The sequence below is a fragment of the Panthera leo genome, chromosome F2 (genome assembly GCF_018350215.1).
Source record: "Panthera leo isolate Ple1 chromosome F2, P.leo_Ple1_pat1.1, whole genome shotgun sequence".
Lineage (NCBI taxonomy): Eukaryota > Metazoa > Chordata > Mammalia > Carnivora > Felidae > Panthera > Panthera leo.
In genome coordinates, this window is record NC_056695.1 from 82,316,235 (window position 1) to 82,327,395 (window position 11,161).

Genomic DNA, 11,161 nt, shown 5'->3' on the forward strand with positions numbered 1-11,161 from the left:
CACTCAGCTGAGGTCCCGGACGATCCTGGGGGTGTCCCTGCACCCACACCTGCGCTCTTAAGCAGAGACTTGATTGAGGGTCTCTCTGCACTGCCAGGCTGGCGAGGGTGGAGGTTAGAGAGGGTGCAGGCATCATCAGAGGCCAGTTCAGGAGCCACAGCCCATCCCCAGCACCAGGCAGCGAGCGGCCGTGGGAAGGAGGGGACGCTGGGCGGCACGTCGTGGGACCATCTCCAGGCTGCAGGCCCTGCGTGCAAAGCGGGACAGGACGGTCACAGAATGCGGCTTTTCGCCTCGTTTCCCGTGGCTGCCGTCACGATGACCACAAACAGCAGAAGTCACCCTCCCACCATCTGGGGACCAGACTCTGGACCCAGGTGTCAGGGCCGCGGTCCCCCAGACCACTCCGGGATGGGGGGACGCTGCCCGCCCCCTCCAGCTTCTGGGGCCCCAGTGTCCCTGGCTGTGGCTGCATCCCTCAGTCTCTGCCTTGGTCTCCACGTGGCCTCTTTTTACCTCTGCGTGTCTCTCACAGTGACACCTGTCGTTGGATTTAAGGCCCACCTGGGTAATCCAGGACGGGGTCACCTCAAGAGCCTCTGTCCACTTGCACCCCTGCTAAGACCTTCGTCCTACACTCACAGATAAGGGATTAGGGTGGAGGTGCATCGGGACCTCGGCTCTGCCCGGCGACGAGTGTGAGTAGGACCGGTGCCCAACTCTCGCCCGAGGCCCGGGCACTCCCCGTTACAGCCCCTCTGGGGGGAGGGGGTGGCAAAGGACTGAGGGGGCGTCCGCGGGCACCTTCCGCAGGGACCGGGCCGCGGTGGGGCTGCTCCTGCCAGTCTGTGGTTCTGATGCAAATCAGGGGGGCCCTAAGGGTTGCCCATTTATTTTAGTTCTGAGGGTTTATGGTTGAGGGGACAACCCTGGGGACCCTGGTGGGCCCTGAGGCCCGAGTCCCTCTTTCCTCTGGCCGCTGGGGTCCCACCACCCGCACAGCAGCCAGAGAGCAGGAGGGAGAGGGGGCAGGGCGTGACGAACCTCAGTTACACACTCCCCCCCACCCGCAGATCTGCGCGGGGGACAGCCTGTGCGCGCTTCCAGCCCTAAACCACCTTCCGTCTCCGTCACACACGTGTCCCACGGGTCGGGCTGCTCACCTGTGTCAGCAAGCCCTGTCCGCAGGGGCCGTGCCCCCTCCCGCAGAACCGGAGGAGCTCCTGGCGCAGGGAGGGGACTGTGGGCTCCAGGCGCCCCTGTGAGGAGCCCTGGGGACGCGGGGGGCGTGGGGACGCACGGGTGAGCCCGGGGACTGGCCCAAAGCCGTGGTGCAGGCAGCTGGGCAGGAAAAGGAGACACAAACACAAAAGGAAACGCCAGTGCAGTGGACGTGGAGGCGAAGATCCCAACATGGAGGTGCGGGGACTCCGGAAGGCGGGATGAACGGACCCAACAGTGTTGGGAGGAAGATGGAGCTCAGCTTGCAGAGTCAGGGAAAAAGGACGGGATCACAGAAGAGACGAGGAGAAGTGGGCCTGACACACAACGGTGGGACTCAACGGTATCCAAGACAAGAGGAAGCTTCTACAGCCATTGGGAGAGGAAGACGAGGCCTCCGTGTGGGCCAGGCTCATGCGGGACGCTGGATGCCAGACAACAGTGTGCTGTTGTCACGCACGAAGCGGGGGGGTGGGTGGGGGGGTCTTTGGGCCTTAGATTTGCCCAAATCTATCCAGCCACTCAACTGTGGTCACAATAACGACATTCTCAGATGGCCCAGTCCTCCCATGGAGAGAGCATTTGGAGCTGACAGGAAGAAGGAAATAAGGAAAGAAACCAATGGACGGGGTAGGGGACAATGGACTGAAGATAAGAGCACGGCCAGAAGAACCCAGAGACAAGGCTCCGTGATGTTGCCCTTGAAGGTGAACGTGGGGCCGGGAGGAGGCCAGCCGCCCTGCCCCGTGGGAGGACACGCACCCATAGACAAGGGAAATGAACAGGAGTGTGAATCTTTGTTTTAATACAATTTATTTTACTTTATATTAGAGAGAGAGAGAGAGAGCGGGCAGGGGAGAAGGGCGGAGGGAGAGAGAGAATCCCAAACAGGCTCCACGTTCAGCCCAGATCCCTGACCCTGGGATCATGACCTGGGCCGAAATCAAGAGTCAGATGCTCAACCGACTGAGCCGCCCAGGCGCCCCCGATATATTTGTTTTAGAAATCAGTGAAATTAGATTTATTCAATAGGAAGCAGAGAAGTAAATAGAACAGATGTAATAACGTGGCGGAAATCAATCCGAATGTGCCAGTAGGTACACGACGCGGAGTGCGTTAAACTCACCATTAAGGGATTCTTGGACTGGACTTGAAAAAAAGCACCAACGAGACCCAGCATGTGGTCTGCAAGGACCAGCCTTGAAAAGCCGTTTGAGCCAAAGAAAGCTGTCCTGATCTGTGACCCAGGCAGGGCTTTCTGGAAAGGAACGGGGCTGCTGTGTGTGCTGATAAACGGAGCAGCAGAACAGGGGGCGCCCAGCAGCCCCTCGGGATCTGTAAGAAACGCAGGGGCACCCACCAACGGCACACGTCTCGAGGAACTGCTTGTTCGGAAAGACGAAAACTGAAGGCACATACCGGAGCCTCAGCGAAACAACTAAATACGACTCGTCAGACAGATACGTCCTGTAGACACAGCACGCCTGCTTTTTGAGTCCGTAGGGAACATTTCTGCCCAAATATCAGGCCACAAAGAAGTCTTAGAACATCCCAGTCAATGACTAAAGATTTAAACAAGATTTCTTTAAAAATCAAGCCATTTGAATACCTAGATATGATGGACACATTCCTAGAGATATGTATCAAAATTGGAAAATAAGAGAGACTGTCAGGGGTGCTGGGGTAGCTCAGTCGGTTAAGCATCTGACTCTTTTTTTTTTTAAGTATATTTATTTACTTTGAGAGAGAGAGAGAGCACAAGCTGGGGAGGGACAGAGAGGGAGAGAGGATCTCAAGCAGGCTCCAAGCTGTCAGTGCAGAGCCTGATGTGGGGCTTGAACTCATGAACCCTGAGACCATGACCTGAGCCAAAGTTGGATGCTTCACTGACTGAGCCACCCAGGCGCCCCAAGCATCCGGCTCTTGATTTCAGCTCCAGTCATGATCTCACAGTTCGCGGGTTCAGTCCCCACTATCAGCACAGGGCCTGCTTGGAATTCTCTCTCTTCCTCTCTCTCTGCCCCTTCCCTTCTCCTCTCCTCTCCTGTCCTCTCTTCTCTTCTCCTCTCCTCTCCTCTCCTCTCCTCTCCTCTCCTCTCCTCTCCTCTCCTCTCCTCTCTTCTCCTCCCCTCCCCTCCCCTCTCCTCCCCTCTCCTCTCCTCTCCTCTCCTCTCTTCTCCTCTCCTCTCCTGTCCTCTCTTCTCCTCCCCTCTCCTCTCCTCTCTCAAAATAAATAAATAAAATCTTTAAAGATAAACAAAGTCTTAAAACCCCAACTGGTTTCTCACCCATCTGATTCCAGTTAGCTCTGTGTGCCAGAGGACACGCCCTCAGATCTCTGAAGACTTGATAATCCCTTTCCACTTTGCAAATCCCGTTCTCCTTTTCTTGACTTAATCGTGAACACTTCAGCCCCATCCAGAACCTCTAGTGTCTTTATCTGGAGCCATTTTGTTACCCGAGAAGATTTACCAGGTGCTCGCCTAACCCATCAGGGATCAAGTGTGGGTACGCTGTGCTCCCCTGACTTAACCCTTGACTTAAGGCTGAGGTGTATAATAGCTTCTGTCACTCGAGGTGCTCCTGTCCACGGCTGAGAAGCAGTTGTCTCTTGCAACTTTCTAAGTCCCTGAAATCAGGCACTGGCTTCCTTTCCCTTTATCTTGCTCGCAAACCAGCCCGTGCTTGTCTGGGCATCTCGCCGTCTCTCTCAAAATAGAATTCACTGTCACGAAAGTCACCCCTTTAAAAGCGTACAGTTGTTTTTTATTTTTTTTAGCATATCCCAAGGCTCAGCGACCATCAGGACCAGCCAATTCCACAACATTCCGCCATTCCTAAAGAAACCCCATACACTTTAGCAGGGACGGTCGCCTATGTTCTGTCTCTATGGACTGGCCTCCCCGGGGCGCTTCCTGCGAATGGGCTCGGACCATATATGGTTTGCGTCCGACTTCTTTCACCCTCCCATCGCGTTGTGAAGGTCCATCCCCGCGGTAGCAGGTGTCAGCACCCCTTCCTTTTTAAGGCTGACTAATATTCCGTTGTGTGGATCCACGACATTTCCTTTGTCCGGTCGTCGGCCGATGGGCGGATTGTTCGCACTTTTTCGGTGTTACGAATAAAGCAGCCATGAACGTTAGTGAGTTTTTGTAGGGACGTGTGTTTGCAATCCTCTTAAGTTCACTCCTCGATTCCTAGGAGTGGGACTCCTGGGTCCTATCGTCAGACTGTTTCCCCCAGTGGCCGCACCGTCTCGCATTCCCACCAGCAGCGTACGAGGTCCCCGCGTCTCCACATCCTCTCTAGCGCTTGTTCACCTGCTACCCTCTGTTCGTCCGTTTTAAGTTCCGGCTGTCCTCGTAAAGTGGCATCGCACTGTGGTCTTGATTTGCACTTCCCTAACGACCGATGACACTGACGTCTTCGCCGTGCTCCTTAGACATTTGTGTGTCTCCTTTGGAAAAATGTCCACTCAAATCCTTTGCCTTAAAAATCTCTTTCTGTCGAGCTGTAAGTGTTCTTTATGGATTCTAAGTACAAGACTCTTATCAGACAGGCGATTTCCAAATATTTTCTCCCATTATGTGGGTTGTCTTTTTCCTTTCTGGATGGTGTCCTTCAAGGCACAGGAAGTTTTCATTTTGATGAAATCGAATGTCTTTTTTCTATGGTTGCTTATGCGTTTGGTGTCTTTGTAAGAAACCATTCTTTTTTAATTTTTAATTTTTATTTGTTTGGGGGGGGGCATGAGCTGGGGAGGGACACAGAGAGAAAGAGGGCGGGGGGAGGGGGGAGAGAGAGAGAATCCCAAGTGGGGAGCCTGCCAGTGCGGAGCCTGATGCGGGGCTCGAACTCACAAGCCATGAGATCGTGACCTGAGCTAAAATCTAAGTCGGGCGTTTAACCGACTGAGCCACCCAGGCGCCCTTGTAAGAAACCACGGTTAATTCCAGGTAACAAAAATGTATGTCTCTGTTTCTTCTAAGAGATTAGTAGTTTGGCTCTTACATTTTGGTCCATTTTGAGTCCATTTTTGTATGTGATGTGAAGCAGATGTCTAGCTTTGTTCTTTTGCATGCGGATGTCCAGTCGTCCCAGCACCATCTGTTAAAAGATTACTCTCTCAAGTCTTGATTATTTTCCAGTAACCAATATGTCTGTCCTTAGGCCAGGATCACACTGTTGATTTGTAGCAGGTTACTGAATCTTTGTGGTAAACTGTGGTACGGAATTCGTAGTAAACTTTTAAATCGAGAAATGTGAATCCTGCAATTTTGTTGTTTTTGAAGATTGTTTGGCCATTCTGAGTCTCCTACAGCTTCACAGGAATTTTAGGATTAGCTTATCCGTTGTTTTTAAATGTTTATTTAATAAAGAGAGATAGGGAGTGAGCACACGTGGGGGAGGGGCAGAGGGAGAGAGAGAATCCCAAGCAGGCCCCCCCCCCCCCCCCCCGCCGCCGCCACCACCAGCACAGAGCCCAGTGCAGGGCTCAAACCCATGAACCGGAGACCGTGTCTGGAGCCGAAATCAAGAATCAGATGCTCAACCAACCGACGCACCCAGGCGCCCTAGCCTGTCTGTTTTTGCCGAAAAGCACAGCTGGAAATGTTGGAGATTGCACTGACTCTGCAGATGAACTTGGGGATCGGTGCCATCTACTGATGGGAAATCTCTGATCCATGAACACAAGATGACTTTCCATTTATTTAGATCTTTTCTAATTTCTTTCAACAACACTTTATAGTTTCCAGTACACAACCACTTCTTTGGCTAAACTTATTACTAAATATTTTATTGTTTTTAATGCTTCTTCTTAATGGGATTTTTCTCAGTTTCATTTTGGATTGTTCCTTGTTAGTATGAAACACAGCCGAGTTTTGTACGTTGATCTCGTATCTCAAGTCTCGCCAAACTCACTTCTTATAGCTACCAGTTTTCTGGCGTGCTTTCTAGTGTTTTCTATATTTAAGATCATGTCATCTACAAAGAGAAATGCCTTTACTTCTTCCTTTCCAATCAGGATGACTTTGGATTATTTTCTCGCCTAATTGCCTGGCTGGCATCTCCTGCACAGGTTGAACAGGAGAGGTGAAAGTTGGTGCCCTTGTCTGGCTCCTGATCTTGGAAGGAAAGCTGTCCTCCCTCCACCATCAAGTATGATGTTCCCTGTGGGTTTTTCCTAGATGCCCTTTATCGGGTGGAGAAACTTCCCTACTCTTTCTGCTTTGCTAAGTGTTTTGGTCATGGACAGATGCTATGTTTTGTCAAATGCTCTTATTCTATCTGTTGATGATCATGTGGTTTCCTCCCTCTATTTATTTAATATGGCGCATTACATTGATTAACTTTCATTTGTTGAACACAACTTGCAATCCTGGGATATTTTCCAGTTGGTACTGGGAATAATCCTTTTTAAATGCTGGTGGGTTTGGGTTGCTAGTATTTTGTGGAGAATTTTTGCATCCATGTTCATAAGGGATATTGGTCTGTAGTTTTCTTTTCTTGTGATGTCTTTGTCTGGTTTTGTTATCATGGTAATGCTGGCCTCTTAGATTGAGTTAGTGAGTCTTCCCTTTTTGAAAGCTTATGACAAACTGATGTTGATTCTTCATTAAACTTCTGGTGGACTTTGGTAGTAAAGTCATCTGGGCTTTTAATGAGAGAAGATTTTTAGATTGCGATCTCTCTTCACCTGTTTCAGGTCCACTGTAAGAGTAGAAATTTTCTATTTCTGGGGCACCTGGGGGGCTCAGTCGGTTAAGCACCCGACTTCGGCTCAGGTCATGATCTCGTGGTCGGCGGGTTTGAGCCCCGCGTCGGGCTGTGTGCTGCTGACAGGTCAGAGTCTGGAGCCTGCTTCCGATTCTGTGTCTCCCTCTCTCTCTGTCCCTCCCCTGCTCATGCTCTCTCTCTCTCTCTCAGAAATAAATAAAAACATTTTTTAAAAATTTTAAAACAAAATTTCTAGTTTATATCTTTCTAGGAATTATTTCATTTCATCCAGATCATCTAATGTGTTGGCATATGGTTGTTCATAGTATTTCCTTATAATCATTTTTATTTCTGTAAGGTCAGTAGTAATGTCCCCTTTTTCATACATGATTTTAGTGATTTCAGTCTTCTCTTTTCCTCTTGGTCTGTCTAGCTAAAGGCTTTTCTATTTTATTTATCTTTTCATTTAATGTTTATTTATTTTTGAGAGAGTGAAAGCAGGAGAGGCGCAGAGAGAGGGGACAGAGGATATGAAGTGGGCTCTGTGCTGACAGGCTGACAGCAGTGAGCCTGATGTGGGGCTCGAACTCACCAACTATAAGGTCATGACCTGAGCTGAAGTCGGACTCTCAGCTGACTGACCCACACAGCGCACCTATATATCTTTTTAAAGAACCAACTTTTGGTTTCATTGATTTTTTTCCTACTGTTTTTCTATTCTCTGTTTCCGTTCTAATCTTTACTATTCCCATCCTTCTGCCTGCTTTGAGTTTAGTTTACTCTTCTCTACCTTCTTAAGGTGAAAGATTAGTTTATTAATTTGAGGTGTTTGTTATTTTCAGTGTAGGTGTTTAAAGATATCAATTTCTCTGAGCACTGCTTTTGCCGTATCCCATAAGTTTTGGTCCGTTGTGTTTTTGTTTTTAGTCTTTTCAAAGTACTTTCTAATTTCCCTTGGAATTTCCTCTTTGACCATTAGTAATTTAGGAGTGTGTTGTTTAATTTCCACAGAAGTGTGAATTTTCCAAATTTCTTTCTTTCTGATGATTTGCAATTTCATTCTATTTTGGTCAGAGAATATTTTTTGCATGATTTCAATCCTTTTAAATTTACTGAGACCTATTTTATGGCCTAACATGCGGTCTGTCCTGGAGAATGTTTCACATACACTTGAGAAGATTGTGTATCCTTTTGTTGTCGGGTGGAAAGTTCTATTATGCCTGTTAGGTCTAGTTGGCCTGTAGTGGTTTTCATGTCTTCTCTTTCTTTGCTGATCTTCTATCTAATTGTTCTATCCATTATGAAAGTTGGGTATTAAAGCTTCCAACTATTATTGTTTTTTTTTTCCAACCAAAAGGTCTCACATATTTATTACTGAACCAACTCACTGGAGCAGAAGCTTAGCAACAGAGGAAATCATTTCCCTGGTAAAACATGTCTGTTATTCAGGTAGTAGGGATGTCACAGAGCCATCGGACAGGAACACGTGATGTTCCTGCAGCATAAGTATGTGTGCTGTCTCATGTGCGATCCCTTAGAGACCCAGCTTGGTTCTTTTCCAATGCCTCCTCTTGGAGTTCTGCCTGATTTAATTGCCAATTTTCATCCAAATCCACTGGGCAATGGGCCCATTCTGCTTTTGTTTCTTGGCCAGGAATCGCTTAATCCTGAAAGTCTTGTGAGAAAACATGGCGAGGAACAGTCAAGCGCACACACCACGGTGGTGGGAAAAAGGCGAGAGCTCCAACTATTATTGTTAAATTGTAAGTTTCTCCCTTTAAAGGTTTTGTCAGTTTTTGCTTCATGTATTTTGAGGCTTTGTCGTTGGGTGCATATATGTTTATAAATATCGTGTCTTCTGGATTGAGTGACACTTATATCATTATAAGATGTTATAAGACAATTTCCATATGTTTTGTGAGCATCAACTTAGAGTTACATTGCTTCTGTAGCCGTCCTATAAGTCAGGGAGGAAAAAAAGCAGTTATAAACAAAAACTACTCATATGCTGTCTTTTGTATTTATCTTTGCACATAGCTGTGCTGGTGTTCTGAATTTCTTCATGTGAATCTGAATCATTGTCTAGTGTCTTTTCATTTCAGCCCAAAGGACTTGCTTTAGTATTCCCTGTAGGTCAGATCCACTAACAACAAACTCTCCCCTCTTTGGTTTATTATTATTAAGAATGTTTTAAGCTTTTCTTCATTTTTTAAGAATGATTTTGCTGGATATAGAATTCTTGGTTGACTTGTTTTCTTTTGATTACGTCATTCTACTTTGGGTACGTCAGGTCTCTGAGACGCTGTTCATTTCTTAATTTATTTTTCTTTCTAAGACTAGATAATCTCAATTGATATATCTTCAAATTCAATGATTCTTTTTTCGGCTTGCTCAAATTTGATTTTGAATCCCTAGAGTGAATTTTTTTTTAATGTTTCTTTATTTTTGAGAGAGATAGAGACAGTGTGAGAGAGGAAGGGCCAGAGAGAGAGGGAGACCCAGAATCTGAAGCAGGCTCCAGGTTCCGAGCTGTCAGCACAGAGCCCAATGCAGGGCTCGAACTCATAGACTGTGAGATCATGACTTAAGCCAAAGTCCGACACTTAACCGACTGAGCCACCCAGGCGCCCCCTGTTTGATTCTTTTTTTTTAAATTTTTTTTTTTTTAACGTTTACTTATTTTTGAGACAGAGAGAGAGAGAGAGACTGGGCATGAACGGGGGAGGAGCAGAGAGAGAGGAAGACACAGAATCGGAAGCAGGCTCCAGGCTCTGAGCCATCAGCCCAGAGCCCCACGCGGGGCTTGAACTCACGGACCGCGAGATCGCAAGATCGTGACCTGAGCTGAAGTCGGACGCTCAACCGACTGAGCCACCCAGGCGCCCCTCTATTTGATTCTTTAAAAAAAATATTAGGACCTCCTGCCTGACTCAGTGAGAAGAGCATGTGACTCTTGGTGTTAGGGTCATGAGTTTGAGCCCCACATTGGGTATGGAGATTACTTACGTGGATAAAACTTTTAAAAATTATTTTAAAAAATAAATAAAAAAATAAAAATTTTTATATTGTGTTAAAATATGTAAAACAAAATTTCCCATTTTAACCATTGTAAAGCATACGCTTCAGTGGCGTTGAGAACCTTCACGATGTCACGCAGCTGTCGCCACCATTCGTCTCCACTTTTTGATCATCCCTCAATGAAACTCCGCATCTATTAATAACTCCCATGTACCCCCCAACCCTAGCCTCCGATAGTCACTGTTCCACCTCTGCCTCTATGAATTTAACTCTCTAGGCCTCTCGTATAAGTGGAATCCTACAGTCTTGTGTCTGGATTATTCCACATAGTATCAGGACTTTAAGGCTCATCCAAATTGTAGCATTTACCAGAATTTCATTCTTTTTAAAGGCTGAATAATATTCCCTTGTATGTACATACCAAATTTTGCTTATCCATTTATCCATCGATGGATACTTAGGATGTTTCCCACTTCCTTTCTGTGAATTTAGTCTCGCTCATAATAAGTGAGTTGGCTGAGACTCCGCTCTGCCATCTTCATTTCAGGACCCAGGCTGATGAAATGACCATTTTCTGGAATATTTCTGGTCTTCTGGGCTGAGGGAAAGAGAACTCTGGCCATTAAATGCTCTGGTATGAAGATGCCGTGTGCATCTCACACCTCATTAGCCAACACCAGTCATATGGTCCCACCAGACCACAAGGGGACCAGGCAGTGCACACCCTGCACCGTCCCCCCCCACCACGTTCCCGGGAGGGTGGAGCAGGTTGATGAACATTCACTTCAGTGAAAATCATCCTACTTCTACTTATCCCATCTACCGTAATTTTAATTACTCAGTTTTGTAGTTTATCCTCTAAATAATGCGTAACATTATTTGGTATTAGTGATTGTTTTCTGCATAAACGATCTGGCACCATGTTACTGAATTTTGCTGATTTCTGCAAAATAAAAAATATTCGCCTTGCCCCAGGTGAACAGTGGTTCGGATGGTCTTCTGAATCTAGACGTTGCCTCATCAAAAGCGGCACCTGATACAGGCACAGCCCACAGGACATCTACGAGGCGACACTCCTGACGGTGAAGACTTCTGGGCCCTTAATGCTTACACTTTTAGAGAATGTGGGTCTCTCAAATTTCTTTCTAGCAATACTTATACAGGAACACTTTATATTTACGTCCTCCCAAATCAGTAAAAGAAC

General features: G+C 47.1%; 1 pseudogene; it reads right to left on the minus strand.

Moving 5' to 3' along the window:
* Positions 1 to 8,473: 8,473 nt before the first annotated feature.
* LOC122210991 lies at positions 8,474 to 8,629 on the minus strand (annotated as a pseudogene).
* Positions 8,630 to 11,161: the final 2,532 nt, after the last annotated feature.